This window comes from Taudactylus pleione, unplaced genomic scaffold (genome assembly GCF_031769625.1).
Source record: "Taudactylus pleione unplaced genomic scaffold, aTauple2 ptg000473l, whole genome shotgun sequence".
NCBI lineage: Eukaryota > Metazoa > Chordata > Amphibia > Anura > Myobatrachidae > Taudactylus > Taudactylus pleione.
Genome location: NW_028284875.1, coordinates 6161218 through 6181077, shown reverse-complemented (window position 1 = coordinate 6181077; position 19860 = coordinate 6161218). Strand labels below are relative to the sequence as shown.

Here is a 19860-nt window from a genome sequence, read left to right as displayed (position 1 = left end):
GTACTGGTACTTAAAAACAGTCATGTTTGTGTTTTTTTTCTGCCTTCATATCAGGATGTTCAGGAAGCAGATGATAATCATTAACTGATGACATTAGAAAAAAAATTACATTTGCTCCAGGTGAGGCTTGAACTCACAACCTCAGCATTGCTCAACAGATACTGTCTTATAAGTCCTGCGCACAGACCGATTGCGCCACAAGAGCACATGGTCAAAACGCATTATTTTTAGTTGAGTGATTTTAGCATCGAGTTGACTAAGTAAATTAACTTTTTTATTAATTTTAAATTAGTTACTTTTTAAATCCACTAAACTACTGCACCCAATACTAAAGTACCTAATAAAAGTAATATTCTAATCATAAGGTAATCAATTATATTGTGCATTTGTGTTCTTGCCCAGTTTTATGTTTCCATAGGTGTATATTGCAATGAATTCATGCCATTGTTGTACAGTTCAATATTATCAAAATTGTAAAATAATTCCTGTTTATTTATCTTAAATAATATTTGGTATAGATATATGTAACTTTAATGTTGCATAGGGAAAATATACACTATATTACCAAAAATGCAGTATCTTTAAATAAAAAAAAGTTCAATCTCACTTGTGCTCTATATTTAAAGGTAAACATTGTTTTTTTGGTCTGTAGCACCTAAATTGTCAGTAAAGTCAGTGTCCAAAGAAATATAAAAAGCAGAAAATTACCCTTTTGATGACAAGGATGAAAGGACTTCAAGAAACCCATCAGCAATTGCAATAGACATTGTTATTTTGTAGCCACTCTGATATTAAATTGCAATTAAAACTTAATAGGTATGTTTTGGTATATATGGATTTTCTGCAATACCATTAAGACAGTCACCTGCATTGAAAAAAAGCATAACTTCTAGAATGAGTATGAGCAACAAAGGAACATGCATCCTAGATGGGACTTGAAGCCACTGTCCCAGGTGATAGTAAACTTTTCAGGAAACTAATCCACAATGTCATTAGGATAAATGTCTGCTTTTAGATACTGGGCCATAATTTTGCAAGCTGAACAGTTCCAGATTTTTAAGCAGATTAAAGTTTCTGGTGGAGCCGTTTGTGCAGTATGAAGCAAGAATAAAAGGAACATCTCCAAAAATATTTTAATGAAATAAAGCCTATCACCCCAGATGGGACTTGAACCCACAATCCCTGGCTTAGGAGGCCAGTGCCTTATCCATTAGGCCACTGGGGCTTAGTAACATCTTTGAGTGAAACTGATTTTTTCATTAGTATAATCATTAATTGTTGCGATATAGGAAATCCGTTTATTTGTGTTCTTTGCTTTACAAATCCCTGCATGAAATGTGATTGTACTATCCAGACCTAATAGTGTGGACCCTCATGTTACATTGCAGCGAAACAGATTGATGCAACTCTTTTACCAATAAAGAGGTAGTCTTTTGCATTCCATTTTGTTGACTAACTAAAGTAATGTTTACAGTGCATATGAACCAAAGCAGCTGTGTGTACTGGTACTTAAAAACAGTACAGTTCAATATTATCAAAATTGTAAAATAATTCCTGTTTATTTATCTTAAATAATATTTGGTATAGATATCCGTTTATTTGTGTTCTTTGCTTTACAAATCCCTGCATGAAATGTGATTGTACTATCCAGACCTAATAGTGTGGACCCTCATGTTACATTGCAGTGAAACAGATTGATGCAACTCTTTTACCAATAAAGAGGTAGTCTTTTGCATTCCATTTTGTTGACTAACTAAAGTAATGTTTACAGTGCATATGAACCAAAGCAGCTGTGTGTACTGGTACTTAAAAACAGTCATGTTTGTGTTTTTTTTCTGCCTTCATATCAGGATGTTCACGAAGCAGATGATAATCATTAACTGATGACATTAGAAAAAAAATTACATTTGCTCCTGGTGAGGCTTGAACTCACAACCTCAGCATTGCTCAACAGATACTGTCTTATAAGTCCTGCGCACAGACCGATTGCGCCACAAGAGCACATGGTCAAAACGCATTATTTTTAGTTGAGTGATTTTAGCATCGAGTTGACTAAGTAAATTAACTTTTTTATTAATTTTAAATTAGTTACTTTTTAAATCCACTAAACTACTGCACCCAATACTAAAGTACCTAATAAAAGTAATATTCTAATCATAAGGTAATCAATTATATTGTGCATTTGTGTTCTTGCCCAGTTTTATGTTTCCATAGGTGTATATTGCAATGAATTCATGCCATTGTTGTACAGTTCAATATTATCAAAATTGTAAAATAATTCCTGTTTATTTATCTTAAATAATATTTGGTATAGATATATGTAACTTTAATGTTGCATAGGGAAAATATACACTATATTACCAAAAATGCAGTATCTTTAAATAAAAAAAAGTTAAATCTCACTTGTGCTCTATATTTAAAGGTAAACATTGTTTTTTTGGTCTGTAGCACCTAAATTGTCAGTAAAGTCAGTGTCCAAAGAAATATAAAAAGCAGAAAATTACCCTTTTGATGACAAGGATGAAAAGACTTCAAGAAACCCATCAGCAATTGCAATAGACATTGTTATTTTGTAGCCACTCTGATATTAAATTGCAATTAAAACTTAATAGGTATGTTTTGGTATATATGGATTTTCTGCAATACCATTAAGACAGTCACCTGCATTGAAAAAAAGCATAACTTCTAGAATGAGTATGAGCAACAAAGGAACATGCATCCTAGATGGGACTTGAAGCCACTGTCCCAGGTGATAGTAAACTTTTCAGGAAACTAATCCACAATGTCATTAGGATAAATGTCTGCTTTTAGATACTGGGCCATAATTTTGCAAGCTGAACAGTTCCAGATTTTTAAGCAGATTAAAGTTTCTGGTGGAGCCGTTTGTGCAGTATGAAGCAAGAATAAAAGGAACATCTCCAAAATTATTTTAATGAAATAAAGCCTATCACCCCAGATGGGACTTGAACCCACAATCCCTGGCTTAGGAGGCCAGTGCCTTATCCATTAGGCCACTGGGGCTTAGTAACATCTTTGAGTGAAACTGATTTTTTCATTAGTATAATCATTAATTGTTGCGATATAGGAAATCCGTTTATTTGTGTTCTTTGCTTTACAAATCCCTGCATGAAATGTGATTGTACTATCCAGACCTAATAGTGTGGACCCTCATGTTACATTGCAGCGAAACAGATTGATGCAACTCTTTTACCAATAAAGAGGTAGTCTTTTGCATTCCATTTTGTTGACTAACTAAAGTAATGTTTACAGTGCATATGAACCAAAGCAGCTGTGTGTACTGGTACTTAAAAACAGTACAGTTCAATATTATCAAAATTGTAAAATAATTCCTGTTTATTTATCTTAAAAAATATTTGGTATAGATATCCGTTTATTTGTGTTCTTTGCTTTACAAATCCCTGCATGAAATGTGATTGTACTATCCAGACCTAATAGTGTGGACCCTCATGTTACATTGCAGCAAAACAGATTGATGCAACTCTTTTACCAATAAAGAGGTAGTCTTTTGCATTCCATTTTGTTGACTAACTAAAGTAATGTTTACAGTGCATATGAACCAAAGCAGCTGTGTGTACTGGTACTTAAAAACAGTCATGATTGTGTTTTTTTTCTGCCTTCATATCAGGATGTTCAGGAAGCAGATGATAATCATTAACTGATGACATTAGAAAAAAAATTACATTTGCTCCAGGTGAGGCTTGAACTCACAACCTCAGCATTGCTCAACAGATACTGTCTTATAAGTCCTGCGCACAGACCGATTGCGCCACAAGAGCACATGGTCAAAATGCATTATTTCTAGTTGAGTGATTTTAGCATCAAGTTGACTAAGTAAATTAACTTGGTTTATTAATTTTAAATTAGTTACTTTTTAAATCCACTAAACTACTGCACCCAATACTAAAGTACCTAATAAAAGTAATATTCTAATCATAAGGTAATCAATTATATTGTGCATTTGTGTTCTTGCCCAGTTTTATGTTTCCATAGGTGTATATTGCAATGAATTCATGCCATTGTTGTACAGTTCAATATTATCAAAATTGTAAAATAATTCCTGTTTATTTATCTTAAATAATATTTGGTATAGATATATGTAACTTTAATGTTGCATAGGGAAAATATACACTATATTACCAAAAATGCAGTATCTTTAAATAAAAAAAAGTTCAATCTCACTTGTGCTCTATATTTAAAGGTAAACATTGTTTTTTTGGTCTGTAGCACCTAAATTGTCAGTAAAGTCAGTGTCCAAAGAAATATAAAAAGCAGAAAATTACCCTTTTGATGACAAGGATGAAAGGACTTCAAGAAACCCATCAGCAATTGCAATAGACATTGTTATTTTGTAGCCACTCTGATATTAAATTGCAATTAAAACTTAATAGGTATGTTTTGGTATATATGGATTTTCTGCAATACCATTAAGACAGTCACCTGCATTGAAAAAAAGCATAACTTCTAGAATGAGTATGAGCAACAAAGGAACATGCATCCTAGATGGGACTTGAAGCCACTGTCCCAGGTGATAGTAAACTTTTCAGGAAACTAATCCACAATGTCATTAGGATAAATGTCTGCTTTTAGATACTGGGCCATAATTTTGCAAGCTGAACAGTTCCAGATTTTTAAGCAGATTAAAGTTTCTGGTGGAGCCGTTTGTGCAGTATGAAGCAAGAATAAAAGGAACATCTCCAAAATTATTTTAATGAAATAAAGCCTATCACCCCAGATGGGACTTGAACCCACAATCCCTGGCTTAGGAGGCCAGTGCCTTATCCATTAGGCCACTGGGGCTTAGTAACATCTTTGAGTGAAACTGATTTTTTCATTAGTATAATCATTAATTGTTGCGATATAGGAAATCCGTTTATTTGTGTTCTTTGCTTTACAAATCCCTGCATGAAATGTGATTGTACTATCCAGACCTAATAGTGTGGACCCTCATGTTACATTGCAGCGAAACAGATTGATGCAACTCTTTTACCAATAAAGAGGTAGTCTTTTGCATTCAATTTTGTTGACTAACAAAAGTAATGTTTACAGTGCATATGAACCAAAGCAGCTGTGTGTACTGGTACTTAAAAACAGTCATGTTTGTGTTTTTTTTCTGCCTTCATATCAGGATGTTCAGGAAGCAGATGATAATCATTAACTGATGACATTAGAAAAAAAATTACATTTGCTCCAGGTGAGGCTTGAACTCACAACCTCAGCATTGCTCAACAGATACTGTCTTATAAGTCCTGCGCACAGACCGATTGCGCCACAAGAGCACATGGTCAAAACGCATTATTTTTAGTTGAGTGATTTTAGCATCGAGTTGACTAAGTAAATTAACTTTTTTATTAATTTTAAATTAGTTACTTTTTAAATCCACTAAACTACTGCACCCAATACTAAAGTACCTAATAAAAGTAATATTCTAATCATAAGGTAATCAATTATATTGTGCATTTGTGTTCTTGCCCAGTTTTATGTTTCCATAGGTGTATATTGCAATGAATTCATGCCATTGTTGTACAGTTCAATATTATCAAAATTGTAAAATAATTCCTGTTTATTTATCTTAAATAATATTTGGTATAGATATATGTAACTTTAATGTTGCATAGGGAAAATATACACTATATTACCAAAAATGCAGTATCTTTAAATAAAAAAAAGTTCAATCTCACTTGTGCTCTATATTTAAAGGTAAACATTGTTTTTTTGGTCTGTAGCACCTAAATTGTCAGTAAAGTCAGTGTCCAAAGAAATATAAAAAGCAGAAAATTACCCTTTTGATGACAAGGATGAAAGGACTTCAAGAAACCCATCAGCAATTGCAATAGACATTGTTATTTTGTAGCCACTCTGATATTAAATTGCAATTAAAACTTAATAGGTATGTTTTGGTATATATGGATTTTCTGCAATACCATTAAGACAGTCACCTGCATTGAAAAAAAGCATAACTTCTAGAATGAGTATGAGCAACAAAGGAACATGCATCCTAGATGGGACTTGAAGCCACTGTCCCAGGTGATAGTAAACTTTTCAGGAAACTAATCCACAATGTCATTAGGATAAATGTCTGCTTTTAGATACTGGGCCATAATTTTGCAAGCTGAACAGTTCCAGATTTTTAAGCAGATTAAAGTTTCTGGTGGAGCCGTTTGTGCAGTATGAAGCAAGAATAAAAGGAACATCTCCAAAAATATTTTAATGAAATAAAGCCTATCACCCCAGATGGGACTTGAACCCACAATCCCTGGCTTAGGAGGCCAGTGCCTTATCCATTAGGCCACTGGGGCTTAGTAACATCTTTGAGTGAAACTGATTTTTTCATTAGTATAATCATTAATTGTTGCGATATAGGAAATCCGTTTATTTGTGTTCTTTGCTTTACAAATCCCTGCATGAAATGTGATTGTACTATCCAGACCTAATAGTGTGGACCCTCATGTTACATTGCAGCGAAACAGATTGATGCAACTCTTTTACCAATAAAGAGGTAGTCTTTTGCATTCCATTTTGTTGACTAACTAAAGTAATGTTTACAGTGCATATGAACCAAAGCAGCTGTGTGTACTGGTACTTAAAAACAGTACAGTTCAATATTATCAAAATTGTAAAATAATTCCTGTTTATTTATCTTAAATAATATTTGGTATAGATATCCGTTTATTTGTGTTCTTTGCTTTACAAATCCCTGCATGAAATGTGATTGTACTATCCAGACCTAATAGTGTGGACCCTCATGTTACATTGCAGTGAAACAGATTGATGCAACTCTTTTACCAATAAAGAGGTAGTCTTTTGCATTCCATTTTGTTGACTAACTAAAGTAATGTTTACAGTGCATATGAACCAAAGCAGCTGTGTGTACTGGTACTTAAAAACAGTCATGTTTGTGTTTTTTTTCTGCCTTCATATCAGGATGTTCACGAAGCAGATGATAATCATTAACTGATGACATTAGAAAAAAAATTACATTTGCTCCTGGTGAGGCTTGAACTCACAACCTCAGCATTGCTCAACAGATACTGTCTTATAAGTCCTGCGCACAGACCGATTGCGCCACAAGAGCACATGGTCAAAACGCATTATTTTTAGTTGAGTGATTTTAGCATCGAGTTGACTAAGTAAATTAACTTTTTTATTAATTTTAAATTAGTTACTTTTTAAATCCACTAAACTACTGCACCCAATACTAAAGTACCTAATAAAAGTAATATTCTAATCATAAGGTAATCAATTATATTGTGCATTTGTGTTCTTGCCCAGTTTTATGTTTCCATAGGTGTATATTGCAATGAATTCATGCCATTGTTGTACAGTTCAATATTATCAAAATTGTAAAATAATTCCTGTTTATTTATCTTAAATAATATTTGGTATAGATATATGTAACTTTAATGTTGCATAGGGAAAATATACACTATATTACCAAAAATGCAGTATCTTTAAATAAAAAAAAGTTAAATCTCACTTGTGCTCTATATTTAAAGGTAAACATTGTTTTTTTGGTCTGTAGCACCTAAATTGTCAGTAAAGTCAGTGTCCAAAGAAATATAAAAAGCAGAAAATTACCCTTTTGATGACAAGGATGAAAAGACTTCAAGAAACCCATCAGCAATTGCAATAGACATTGTTATTTTGTAGCCACTCTGATATTAAATTGCAATTAAAACTTAATAGGTATGTTTTGGTATATATGGATTTTCTGCAATACCATTAAGACAGTCACCTGCATTGAAAAAAAGCATAACTTCTAGAATGAGTATGAGCAACAAAGGAACATGCATCCTAGATGGGACTTGAAGCCACTGTCCCAGGTGATAGTAAACTTTTCAGGAAACTAATCCACAATGTCATTAGGATAAATGTCTGCTTTTAGATACTGGGCCATAATTTTGCAAGCTGAACAGTTCCAGATTTTTAAGCAGATTAAAGTTTCTGGTGGAGCCGTTTGTGCAGTATGAAGCAAGAATAAAAGGAACATCTCCAAAATTATTTTAATGAAATAAAGCCTATCACCCCAGATGGGACTTGAACCCACAATCCCTGGCTTAGGAGGCCAGTGCCTTATCCATTAGGCCACTGGGGCTTAGTAACATCTTTGAGTGAAACTGATTTTTTCATTAGTATAATCATTAATTGTTGCGATATAGGAAATCCGTTTATTTGTGTTCTTTGCTTTACAAATCCCTGCATGAAATGTGATTGTACTATCCAGACCTAATAGTGTGGACCCTCATGTTACATTGCAGCGAAACAGATTGATGCAACTCTTTTACCAACAAAGAGGTAGTCTTTTGCATTCCATTTTGTTGACTAACTAAAGTTATGTTTACAGTGCATATGAACCAAAGCAGCTGTGTGTACTGGTACTTAAAAACAGTCATGTTTGTGTTTTTTTTCTGCCTTCATATCAGGATGTTCAGGAAGCAGATGATAATCATTAACTGATGACATTAGAAAAAAAATTACATTTGCTCCAGGTGAGGCTTGAACTCACAACCTCAGCATTGCTCAACAGATACTCTCTTATAAGTCCTGCGCACAGACCGATTGCGCCACAGGAGCACATGGTCAAAATGCATTATTTTTAGTTGAGTGATTTTAGCATCGAGTTGACTAAGTAAATTAACTTGGTTTATTAATTTTAAATTAGTTACTTTTTAAATCCACTAAACTACTGCACTCAATACTAAAGTACCTAATAAAAGTAATATTCTAATCATAAGGTAATCAATTATATTGTGCATTTGTGTTATTGCCCAGTTTTATGTTTCCATAGGTGTATATTGCAATGAATTCATGCCATTGTTGTACAGTTCAATATTATCAAAATTGTAAAATAATTCCTGTTTATTTATCTTAAATAATATTTGGTATAGATATATGTAACTTTAATGTTGCATAGGGAAAATATACACTATATTACCAAAAATGCAGTATCTTTAAATAAAAAAAAGTTCAATCTCACTTGTGCTCTATATTTAAAGGTAAACATTGTTTTTTTGGTCTGTAGCACCTAAATTGTCAGTAAAGTCAGTGTCCAAAGAAATATAAAAAGCAGAAAATTACCCTTTTGATGACAAGGATGAAAGGACTTCAAGAAACCCATCAGCAATTGCAATAGACATTGTTATTTTGTAGCCACTCTGATATTAAATTGCAATTAAAACTTAATAGGTATGTTTTGGTATATATGGATTTTCTGCAATACCATTAAGACAGTCACCTGCATTGAAAAAAAGCATAACTTCTAGAATGAGTATGAGCAACAAAGGAACATGCATCCTAGATGGGACTTGAAGCCACTGTCCCAGGTGATAGTAAACTTTTCAGGAAACTAATCCACAATGTCATTAGGATAAATGTCTGCTTTTAGATACTGGGCCATAATTTTGCAAGCTGAACAGTTCCAGATTTTTAAGCATATTAAAGTTTCTGGTGGAGCCGTTTGTGCAGTATGAAGCAAGAATAAAAGGAACATCTCCAAAAATATTTTAATGAAATAAAGCCTATCACCCCAGATGGGACTTGAACCCACAATCCCTGGCTTAGGAGGCCAGTGCCTTATCCATTAGGCCACTGGGGCTTAGTAACATCTTTGAGTGAAACTGATTTTTTCATTAGTATAATCATTAATTGTTGCGATATAGGAAATCCGTTTATTTGTGTTCTTTGCTTTACAAATCCCTGCATGAAATGTGATTGTACTATCCAGACCTAATAGTGTGGACCCTCATGTTACATTGCAGCGAAACAGATTGATGCAACTCTTTTACCAATAAAGAGGTAGTCTTTTGCATTCCATTTTGTTGACTAACTAAAGTAATGTTTACAGTGCATATGAACCAAAGCAGCTGTGTGTACTGGTACTTAAAAACAGTACAGTTCAATATTATCAAAATTGTAAAATAATTCCTGTTTATTTATCTTAAATAATATTTGGTATAGATATCCGTTTATTTGTGTTCTTTGCTTTACAAATCCCTGCATGAAATGTGATTGTACTATCCAGACCTAATAGTGTGGACCCTCATGTTACATTGCAGTGAAACAGATTGATGCAACTCTTTTACCAATAAAGAGGTAGTCTTTTGCATTCCATTTTGTTGACTAACTAAAGTAATGTTTACAGTGCATATGAACCAAAGCAGCTGTGTGTACTGGTACTTAAAAACAGTCATGTTTGTGTTTTTTTTCTGCCTTCATATCAGGATGTTCACGAAGCAGATGATAATCATTAACTGATGACATTAGAAAAAAAATTACATTTGCTCCTGGTGAGGCTTGAACTCACAACCTCAGCATTGCTCAACAGATACTGTCTTATAAGTCCTGCGCACAGACCGATTGCGCCACAAGAGCACATGGTCAAAACGCATTATTTTTAGTTGAGTGATTTTAGCATCGAGTTGACTAAGTAAATTAACTTTTTTATTAATTTTAAATTAGTTACTTTTTAAATCCACTAAACTACTGCACCCAATACTAAAGTACCTAATAAAAGTAATATTCTAATCATAAGGTAATCAATTATATTGTGCATTTGTGTTCTTGCCCAGTTTTATGTTTCCATAGGTGTATATTGCAATGAATTCATGCCATTGTTGTACAGTTCAATATTATCAAAATTGTAAAATAATTCCTGTTTATTTATCTTAAATAATATTTGGTATAGATATATGTAACTTTAATGTTGCATAGGGAAAATATACACTATATTACCAAAAATGCAGTATCTTTAAATAAAAAAAAGTTAAATCTCACTTGTGCTCTATATTTAAAGGTAAACATTGTTTTTTTGGTCTGTAGCACCTAAATTGTCAGTAAAGTCAGTGTCCAAAGAAATATAAAAAGCAGAAAATTACCCTTTTGATGACAAGGATGAAAAGACTTCAAGAAACCCATCAGCAATTGCAATAGACATTGTTATTTTGTAGCCACTCTGATATTAAATTGCAATTAAAACTTAATAGGTATGTTTTGGTATATATGGATTTTCTGCAATACCATTAAGACAGTCACCTGCATTGAAAAAAAGCATAACTTCTAGAATGAGTATGAGCAACAAAGGAACATGCATCCTAGATGGGACTTGAAGCCACTGTCCCAGGTGATAGTAAACTTTTCAGGAAACTAATCCACAATGTCATTAGGATAAATGTCTGCTTTTAGATACTGGGCCATAATTTTGCAAGCTGAACAGTTCCAGATTTTTAAGCAGATTAAAGTTTCTGGTGGAGCCGTTTGTGCAGTATGAAGCAAGAATAAAAGGAACATCTCCAAAATTATTTTAATGAAATAAAGCCTATCACCCCAGATGGGACTTGAACCCACAATCCCTGGCTTAGGAGGCCAGTGCCTTATCCATTAGGCCACTGGGGCTTAGTAACATCTTTGAGTGAAACTGATTTTTTCATTAGTATAATCATTAATTGTTGCGATATAGGAAATCCGTTTATTTGTGTTCTTTGCTTTACAAATCCCTGCATGAAATGTGATTGTACTATCCAGACCTAATAGTGTGGACCCTCATGTTACATTGCAGCGAAACAGATTGATGCAACTCTTTTACCAACAAAGAGGTAGTCTTTTGCATTCCATTTTGTTGACTAACTAAAGTTATGTTTACAGTGCATATGAACCAAAGCAGCTGTGTGTACTGGTACTTAAAAACAGTCATGTTTGTGTTTTTTTTCTGCCTTCATATCAGGATGTTCAGGAAGCAGATGATAATCATTAACTGATGACATTAGAAAAAAAATTACATTTGCTCCAGGTGAGGCTTGAACTCACAACCTCAGCATTGCTCAACAGATACTCTCTTATAAGTCCTGCGCACAGACCGATTGCGCCACAGGAGCACATGGTCAAAATGCATTATTTTTAGTTGAGTGATTTTAGCATCGAGTTGACTAAGTAAATTAACTTGGTTTATTAATTTTAAATTAGTTACTTTTTAAATCCACTAAACTACTGCACTCAATACTAAAGTACCTAATAAAAGTAATATTCTAATCATAAGGTAATCAATTATATTGTGCATTTGTGTTATTGCCCAGTTTTATGTTTCCATAGGTGTATATTGCAATGAATTCATGCCATTGTTGTACAGTTCAATATTATCAAAATTGTAAAATAATTCCTGTTTATTTATCTTAAATAATATTTGGTATAGATATATGTAACTTTAATGTTGCATAGGGAAAATATACACTATATTACCAAAAATGCAGTATCTTTAAATAAAAAAAAGTTCAATCTCACTTGTGCTCTATATTTAAAGGTAAACATTGTTTTTTTGGTCTGTAGCACCTAAATTGTCAGTAAAGTCAGTGTCCAAAGAAATATAAAAAGCAGAAAATTACCCTTTTGATGACAAGGATGAAAGGACTTCAAGAAACCCATCAGCAATTGCAATAGACATTGTTATTTTGTAGCCACTCTGATATTAAATTGCAATTAAAACTTAATAGGTATGTTTTGGTATATATGGATTTTCTGCAATACCATTAAGACAGTCACCTGCATTGAAAAAAAGCATAACTTCTAGAATGAGTATGAGCAACAAAGGAACATGCATCCTAGATGGGACTTGAAGCCACTGTCCCAGGTGATAGTAAACTTTTCAGGAAACTAATCCACAATGTCATTAGGATAAATGTCTGCTTTTAGATACTGGGCCATAATTTTGCAAGCTGAACAGTTCCAGATTTTTAAGCAGATTAAAGTTTCTGGTGGAGCCGTTTGTGCAGTATGAAGCAAGAATAAAAGGAACATCTCCAAAATTATTTAAATGAAATAAAGCCTATCACCCCAGATGGGACTTGAACCCACAATCCCTGGCTTAGGAGGCCAGTGCCTTATCCATTAGGCCACTGGGGCTTAGTAACATCTTTGAGTGAAACTGATTTTTTCATTAGTATAATCATTAATTGTTGCGATATAGGAAATCCGTTTATTTGTGTTCTTTGCTTTACAAATCCCTGCATGAAATGTGATTGTACTATCCAGACCTAATAGTGTGGACCCTCATGTTACATTGCAGCGAAACAGATTGATGCAACTCTTTTACCAATAAAGAGGTAGTCTTTTGCATTCCATTTTGTTGACTAACTAAAGTAATGTTTACAGTGCATATGAACCAAAGCAGCTGTGTGTACTGGTACTTAAAAACAGTACAGTTCAATATTATCAAAATTGTAAAATAATTCCTGTTTATTTATCTTAAATAATATTTGGTATAGATATCCCTTTATTTGTGTTCTTTGCTTTACAAATCCCTGCATGAAATGTGATTGTACTATCCAGACCTAATAGTGTGGACCCTCATGTTACATTGCAGCGAAACAGATTGATGCAACTCTTTTACCAATAAAGAGGTAGTCTTTTGCATTCCATTTTGTTGACTTACTAAAGTAATGTTTACAGTGCATATGAACCAAAGCAGCTGTGTGTACTGGTACTTAAAAACAGTCATGTTTGTGTTTTTTTTCTGCCTTCATATCAGGATGTTCAGGAAGCAGATGATAATCATTAACTGATGACATTAGAAAAAAAATTACATTTGCTCCAGGTGAGGCTTGAACTCACAACCTCAGCATTGCTCAACAGATACTGTCTTATAAGTCCTGCGCACAGACCGATTGCGCCACAAGAGCACATGGTCAAAACGCATTATTTTTAGTTGAGTGATTTTAGCATCGAGTTGACTAAGTAAATTAACTTGGTTTATTAATTTTAAATTAGTTACTTTTTAAATCCACTAAACTACTGCACCCAATACTAAAGTACCTAATAAAAGTAATATTCTAATCATAAGGTAATCAATTATATTGTGCATTTGTGTTCTTGCCCAGTTTTATGTTTCCATAGGTGTATATTGCAATGAATTCATGCCATTGTTGTACAGTTCAATATTATCAAAATTGTAAAATAATTCCTGTTTATTTATCTTAAATAATATTTGGTATAGATATATGTAACTTTAATGTTGCATAGGGAAAATATACACTATATTACCAAAAATGCAGTATCTTTAAATAAAAAAAAGTTAAATCTCACTTGTGCTCTATATTTAAAGGTAAACATTGTTTTTTTGGTCTGTAGCACCTAAATTGTCAGTAAAGTCAGTGTCCAAAGAAATATTAAAAGCAGAAAATTACCCTTTTGATGACAAGGATGAAAAGACTTCAAGAAACCCATCAGCAATTGCAATAGACATTGTTATTTTGTAGCCACTCTGATATTAAATTGCAATTAAAACTTAATAGGTATGTTTTGGTATATATGGATTTTCTGCAATACCATTAAGACAGTCACCTGCATTGAAAAAAAGCATAACTTCTAGAATGAGTATGAGCAACAAAGGAACATGCATCCTAGATGGGACTTGAAGCCACTGTCCCAGGTGATAGTAAACTTTTCAGGAAACTAATCCACAATGTCATTAGGATAAATGTCTGCTTTTAGATACTGGGCCATAATTTTGCAAGCTGAACAGTTCCAGATTTTTAAGCAGATTAAAGTTTCTGGTGGAGCCGTTTGTGCAGTATGAAGCAAGAATAAAAGGAACATCTCCAAAATTATTTTAATGAAATAAAGCCTATCACCCCAGATGGGACTTGAACCCACAATCCCTGGCTTAGGAGGCCAGTGCCTTATCCATTAGGCCACTGGGGCTTAGTAACATCTTTGAGTGAAACTGATTTTTTCATTAGTATAATCATTAATTGTTGCGATATAGGAAATCCGTTTATTTGTGTTCTTTGCTTTACAAATCCCTGCATGAAATGTGATTGTACTATCCAGACCTAATAGTGTGGACCCTCATGTTACATTGCAGCGAAACAGATTGATGCAACTCTTTTACCAACAAAGAGGTAGTCTTTTGCATTCCATTTTGTTGACTAACTAAAGTTATGTTTACAGTGCATATGAACCAAAGCAGCTGTGTGTACTGGTACTTAAAAACAGTCATGTTTGTGTTTTTTTTCTGCCTTCATATCAGGATGTTCAGGAAGCAGATGATAATCATTAACTGATGACATTAGAAAAAAAATTACATTTGCTCCAGGTGAGGCTTGAACTCACAACCTCAGCATTGCTCAACAGATACTCTCTTATAACTCCTGCGCACAGACCGATTGCGCCACAGGAGCACATGGTCAAAATGCATTATTTTTAGTTGAGTGATTTTAGCATCGAGTTGACTAAGTAAATTAACTTGGTTTATTAATTTTAAATTAGTTACTTTTTAAATCCACTAAACTACTGCACTCAATACTAAAGTACCTAATAAAAGTAATATTCTAATCATAAGGTAATCAATTATATTGTGCATTTGTGTTATTGCCCAGTTTTATGTTTCCATAGGTGTATATTGCAATGAATTCATGCCATTGTTGTACAGTTCAATATTATCAAAATTGTAAAATAATTCCTGTTTATTTATCTTAAATAATATTTGGTATAGATATATGTAACTTTAATGTTGCATAGGGAAAATATACACTATATTACCAAAAATGCAGTATCTTTAAATAAAAAAAAGTTCAATCTCACTTGTGCTCTATATTTAAAGGTAAACATTGTTTTTTTGGTCTGTAGCACCTAAATTGTCAGTAAAGTCAGTGTCCAAAGAAATATAAAAAGCAGAAAATTACCCTTTTGATGACAAGGATGAAAGGACTTCAAGAAACCCATCAGCAATTGCAATAGACATTGTTATTTTGTAGCCACTCTGATATTAAATTGCAATTAAAACTTAATAGGTATGTTTTGGTATATATGGATTTTCTGCAATACCATTAAGACAGTCACCTGCATTGAAAAAAAGCATAACTTCTAGAATGAGTATGAGCAACAAAGGAACATGCATCCTAGATGGGACTTGAAGCCACTGTCCCAGGTGATAGTAAACTTTTCAGGAAACTAATCCACAATGTCATTAGGATAAATGTCTGCTTTTAGATACTGGGCCATAATTTTGCAAGCTGAACAGTTCCAGATTTTTAAGCAGATTAAAGTTTCTGGTGGAGCCGTTTGTGCAGTATGAAGCAAGAATAAAAGGAACATCTCCAAAATTATTTTAATGAAATAAAGCCTATCACCCCAGATGGGACTTGAACCCACAATCCCTGGCTTAGGAGGCCAGTGCCTTATCCATTAGGCCACTGGGGCTTAGTAACATCTTTGAGTGAAACTGATTTTTTCATTAGTATAATCATTAATTGTTGCGATATAGGAAATCCGTTTATTTGTGTTCTTTGCTTTACAAATCCCTGCATGAAATGTGATTGTACTATCCAGACCTAATAGTGTGGACCCTCATGTTACATTGCAGCGAAACAGATTGATGCAACTCTTTTACCAATAAAGAGGTAGTCTTTTGCATTCCATTTTGTTGACTAACTAAAGTAATGTTTACAGTGCATATGAACCAAAGCAGCTGTGTGTACTGGTACTTAAAAACAGTACAGTTCAATATTATCAAAATTGTAAAATAATTCCTGTTTATTTATCTTAAATAATATTTGGTATAGATATCCCTTTATTTGTGTTCTTTGCTTTACAAATCCCTGCATGAAATGTGATTGTACTATCCAGACCTAATAGTGTGGACCCTCATGTTACATTGCAGCGAAACAGATTGATGCAACTCTTTTACCAATAAAGAGGTAGTCTTTTGCATTCCATTTTGTTGACTAACTAAAGTAATGTTTACAGTGCATATGAACCAAAGCAGCTGTGTGTACTGGTACTTAAAAACAGTCATGTTTGTGTTTTTTTTCTGCCTTCATATCAGGATGTTCAGGAAGCAGATGATAATCATTAACTGATGACATTAGAAAAAAAATTACATTTGCTCCAGGTGAGGCTTGAACTCACAACCTCAGCATTGCTCAACAGATACTGTCTTATAAGTCCTGCGCACAGACCGATTGCGCCACAAGAGCACATGGTCAAAACGCATTATTTTTAGTTGAGTGATTTTAGCATCGAGTTGACTAAGTAAATTAACTTGGTTTATTAATTTTAAATTAGTTACTTTTTAAATCCACTAAACTACTGCACCCAATACTAAAGTACCTAATAAAAGTAATATTCTAATCATAAGGTAATCAATTATATTGTGCATTTGTGTTCTTGCCCAGTTTTATGTTTCCATAGGTGTATATTGCAATGAATTCATGCCATTGTTGTACAGTTCAATATTATCAAAATTGTAAAATAATTCCTGTTTATTTATCTTAAATAATATTTGGTATAGATATATGTAACTTTAATGTTGCATAGGGAAAATATACACTATATTACCAAAAATGCAGTATCTTTAAATAAAAAAAAGTTCAATCTCACTTGTGCTCTATATTTAAAGGTAAACATTGTTTTTTTGGTCTGTAGCACCTAAATTGTCAGTAAAGTCAGTGTCCAAAGAAATATAAAAAGCAGAAATTTACCCTTTTGATGACAAGGATGAAAAGACTTCAAGAAACCCATCAGCAATTGCAATAGACATTGTTATTTTGTAGCCACTCTGATATTAAATTGCAATTAAAACTTAATAATTATGTTTTGGTATATATGGATTTTCTGCAATACCATTAAGACAGTCACCTGCATTGAAAAAAAGCATAACTTCTAGAATGAGTATGAGCAACAAAGGAACATGCATCGTAGATGGGACTTGAAGCCACTGTCCCAGGTGATAGTAAACTTTTCAGGAAACTAATCCACAATGTCATTAGGATAAATGTCTGCTTTTAGATACTGGGCCATAATTTTGCAAGCTGAACAGTTCCAGATTTTTAAGCAGATTAAAGTTTCTGGTGGAGCCGTTTGTGCAGTATGAAGCAAGAATAAAAGGAACATCTACAAAATTATTTTAATGAAATAAAGCCTATCACCCCAGATGGGACTTGAACCCACAATCGCTGGCTTAGGAGGCCAGTGCCTTATCCATTAGGCCACTGGGGCTTAGTAACATCTTTGAGTGAAACTGATTTTTTCATTAGTATAATCATTAATTGTTGCGATATAGGAAATCCGTTTATTTGTGTTCTTTGCTTTACAAATCCCTGCATGAAATGTGATTGTTAAGCAGATTAAAGTATCTGGTGGAGCCATTTGTGCAGTATGAAGCAAGAATAAAAGGAACATCTCCAAAATTATTTTAATGAAATGTTGCGATATAGGAAAGCCGTTTATTTGTGTTCTTTGCTTTACAAATCCCAGCATGAAATGTGATTGTACTATCCAGACCTAATAGTGTGGACCCTCATGTTACATTGCAGCAAAACAGATTGATGCAACTCTTTTACCAATAAAGAGGTAGTCTTTTGCATTCCATTTTGTTGACTAACTAAAGTAATGTTTACAGTGCATATGAACCAAAGCAGCTGTGTGTACTGGTACTTAAAAACAGTCATGTTTGTGTTTTTTTTCTGCCTTCATATCAGGATGTTCAGGAAGCAGATGATAATCATTAACTGATGACATTAGAAAAAAAATTACATTTGCTCCAGGTGATGCTTGAACTCACAACCTCAGCATTGCTCAACAGATACTGTCTTATAAGTCCTGCGCACAGACCGATTGCGCCACAGGAGCACATGGTCAAAGCACATTATTTTTAGTTGAGTGATTTTAGCATCGAGTTGACTAAGTAAATTAACTTGGTTTATTAATTTTAAATTAGTTACTTTTTAAATCCACTAAACTACTGCACCCAATTCTAAAGTACCTAATAAAAGTAATATTCTAATCATAAGGTAATCAATTATATTGTGCATTTGTGTTATTGCCCAGTTTTATGTATCCATAGGTGTATATTGCAATGAATTCATGCCATTGTTGTACAGTTCAATATTATCAAAATTGTAAAATAATTAGAGTTAATTTATCTTAAATAATATTTGGTATAGATATATGAAACTTTAATGTTGCATAGGGAAAATATACACTATATTACCAAAAAGTGCAGTATCTTTAAATAAAAATAAGTTAAATCTCACTTGTGCTCTATATTTAAAGGTAAACATTGTTTTTTTGGTCTGTAGCACCTAAATTGTCAGTAAAGTCAGTGTCCAAAGAAATATAAAATGCAGAAAATTACCCTTTTGATGACAAGGATGAAAGGACTTCAAGAAACCCATCAGCAATTGCAATAGACATTGTTATTTTGTAGCCACTCTGATATTAAATTGCAATTAAAACTTAATAGGTATGTTTTGGTATATATGGATTTTCTGCAATACCATTAAGACAGTCACCTGCATTGAAAAAAAGCATAACTTCTAGAATGAGTATGAGCAACAAAGGAACATGCATCCTAGATGGGACTTGAAGCCACTGTCCCAGGTGATAGTAAACTTTTCAGGAAACTAATCCACAATGTCATTAGGATAAATGTCTGCTTTTAGATACTGGGCCATAATTTTGCAAACTGAACAGTTCCAGATTGTTAAGCAGATTAAAGTATCTGGTGGAGCCATTTGTGCAGTATGAAGCAAGAATAAAAGGAACATCTCCAAAATTATTTTAATGAAATGTTGCGATATAGGAAAGCCGTTTATTTGTGTTCTTTGCTTTACAAATCCCAGCATGAAATGTGATTGTACTATCCAGACCTAATAGTGTGGACCCTCATGTTACATTGCAGCAAAACAGATTGATGCAACTCTTTTACCAATAAAGAGGTAGTCTTTTGCATTCCATTTTGTTGACTAACTAAAGTAATGTTTACAGTGCATATGAACCAAAGCAGCTGTGTGTACTGGTACTTAAAAACCGTCATGTTTGTGTTTTTTTTCTGCCTTCATATCAGGATGTTCA

At 33.3% G+C, this 19860-nt stretch overlaps 11 non-coding genes across 11 annotated transcripts; all 11 read right to left on the bottom strand.

Annotated features, from left to right (window-relative positions):
* Positions 1-1152: 1152 nt before the first annotated feature.
* TRNAR-CCU (transfer RNA arginine (anticodon CCU)) lies at positions 1153-1225 on the bottom strand. Its single transcript has one exon. It is a non-coding gene; the product is annotated as a tRNA-Arg (tRNA).
* Positions 1226-2948: 1723 nt separating this feature from the next.
* On the bottom strand, positions 2949-3021 carry TRNAR-CCU (transfer RNA arginine (anticodon CCU)). Its single transcript has one exon. It is a non-coding gene; the product is annotated as a tRNA-Arg (tRNA).
* A 1724-nt stretch (positions 3022-4745) lies between these two features.
* Positions 4746-4818, bottom strand: TRNAR-CCU (transfer RNA arginine (anticodon CCU)). Its single transcript has one exon. It is a non-coding gene; the product is annotated as a tRNA-Arg (tRNA).
* A 1426-nt stretch (positions 4819-6244) lies between these two features.
* On the bottom strand, positions 6245-6317 carry TRNAR-CCU (transfer RNA arginine (anticodon CCU)). The gene has a single exon. It is a non-coding gene; the product is annotated as a tRNA-Arg (tRNA).
* A 1723-nt stretch (positions 6318-8040) lies between these two features.
* Positions 8041-8113, bottom strand: TRNAR-CCU (transfer RNA arginine (anticodon CCU)). Its single transcript has one exon. It is a non-coding gene; the product is annotated as a tRNA-Arg (tRNA).
* Positions 8114-9540: 1427 nt separating this feature from the next.
* TRNAR-CCU (transfer RNA arginine (anticodon CCU)) lies at positions 9541-9613 on the bottom strand. Its single transcript has one exon. It is a non-coding gene; the product is annotated as a tRNA-Arg (tRNA).
* A 1723-nt stretch (positions 9614-11336) lies between these two features.
* On the bottom strand, positions 11337-11409 carry TRNAR-CCU (transfer RNA arginine (anticodon CCU)). The gene has a single exon. It is a non-coding gene; the product is annotated as a tRNA-Arg (tRNA).
* A 1427-nt stretch (positions 11410-12836) lies between these two features.
* TRNAR-CCU (transfer RNA arginine (anticodon CCU)) lies at positions 12837-12909 on the bottom strand. Its single transcript has one exon. It is a non-coding gene; the product is annotated as a tRNA-Arg (tRNA).
* A 1724-nt stretch (positions 12910-14633) lies between these two features.
* Positions 14634-14706, bottom strand: TRNAR-CCU (transfer RNA arginine (anticodon CCU)). Its single transcript has one exon. It is a non-coding gene; the product is annotated as a tRNA-Arg (tRNA).
* A 1427-nt stretch (positions 14707-16133) lies between these two features.
* TRNAR-CCU (transfer RNA arginine (anticodon CCU)) lies at positions 16134-16206 on the bottom strand. The gene has a single exon. It is a non-coding gene; the product is annotated as a tRNA-Arg (tRNA).
* A 1724-nt stretch (positions 16207-17930) lies between these two features.
* On the bottom strand, positions 17931-18003 carry TRNAR-CCU (transfer RNA arginine (anticodon CCU)). The gene has a single exon. It is a non-coding gene; the product is annotated as a tRNA-Arg (tRNA).
* Positions 18004-19860: the final 1857 nt, after the last annotated feature.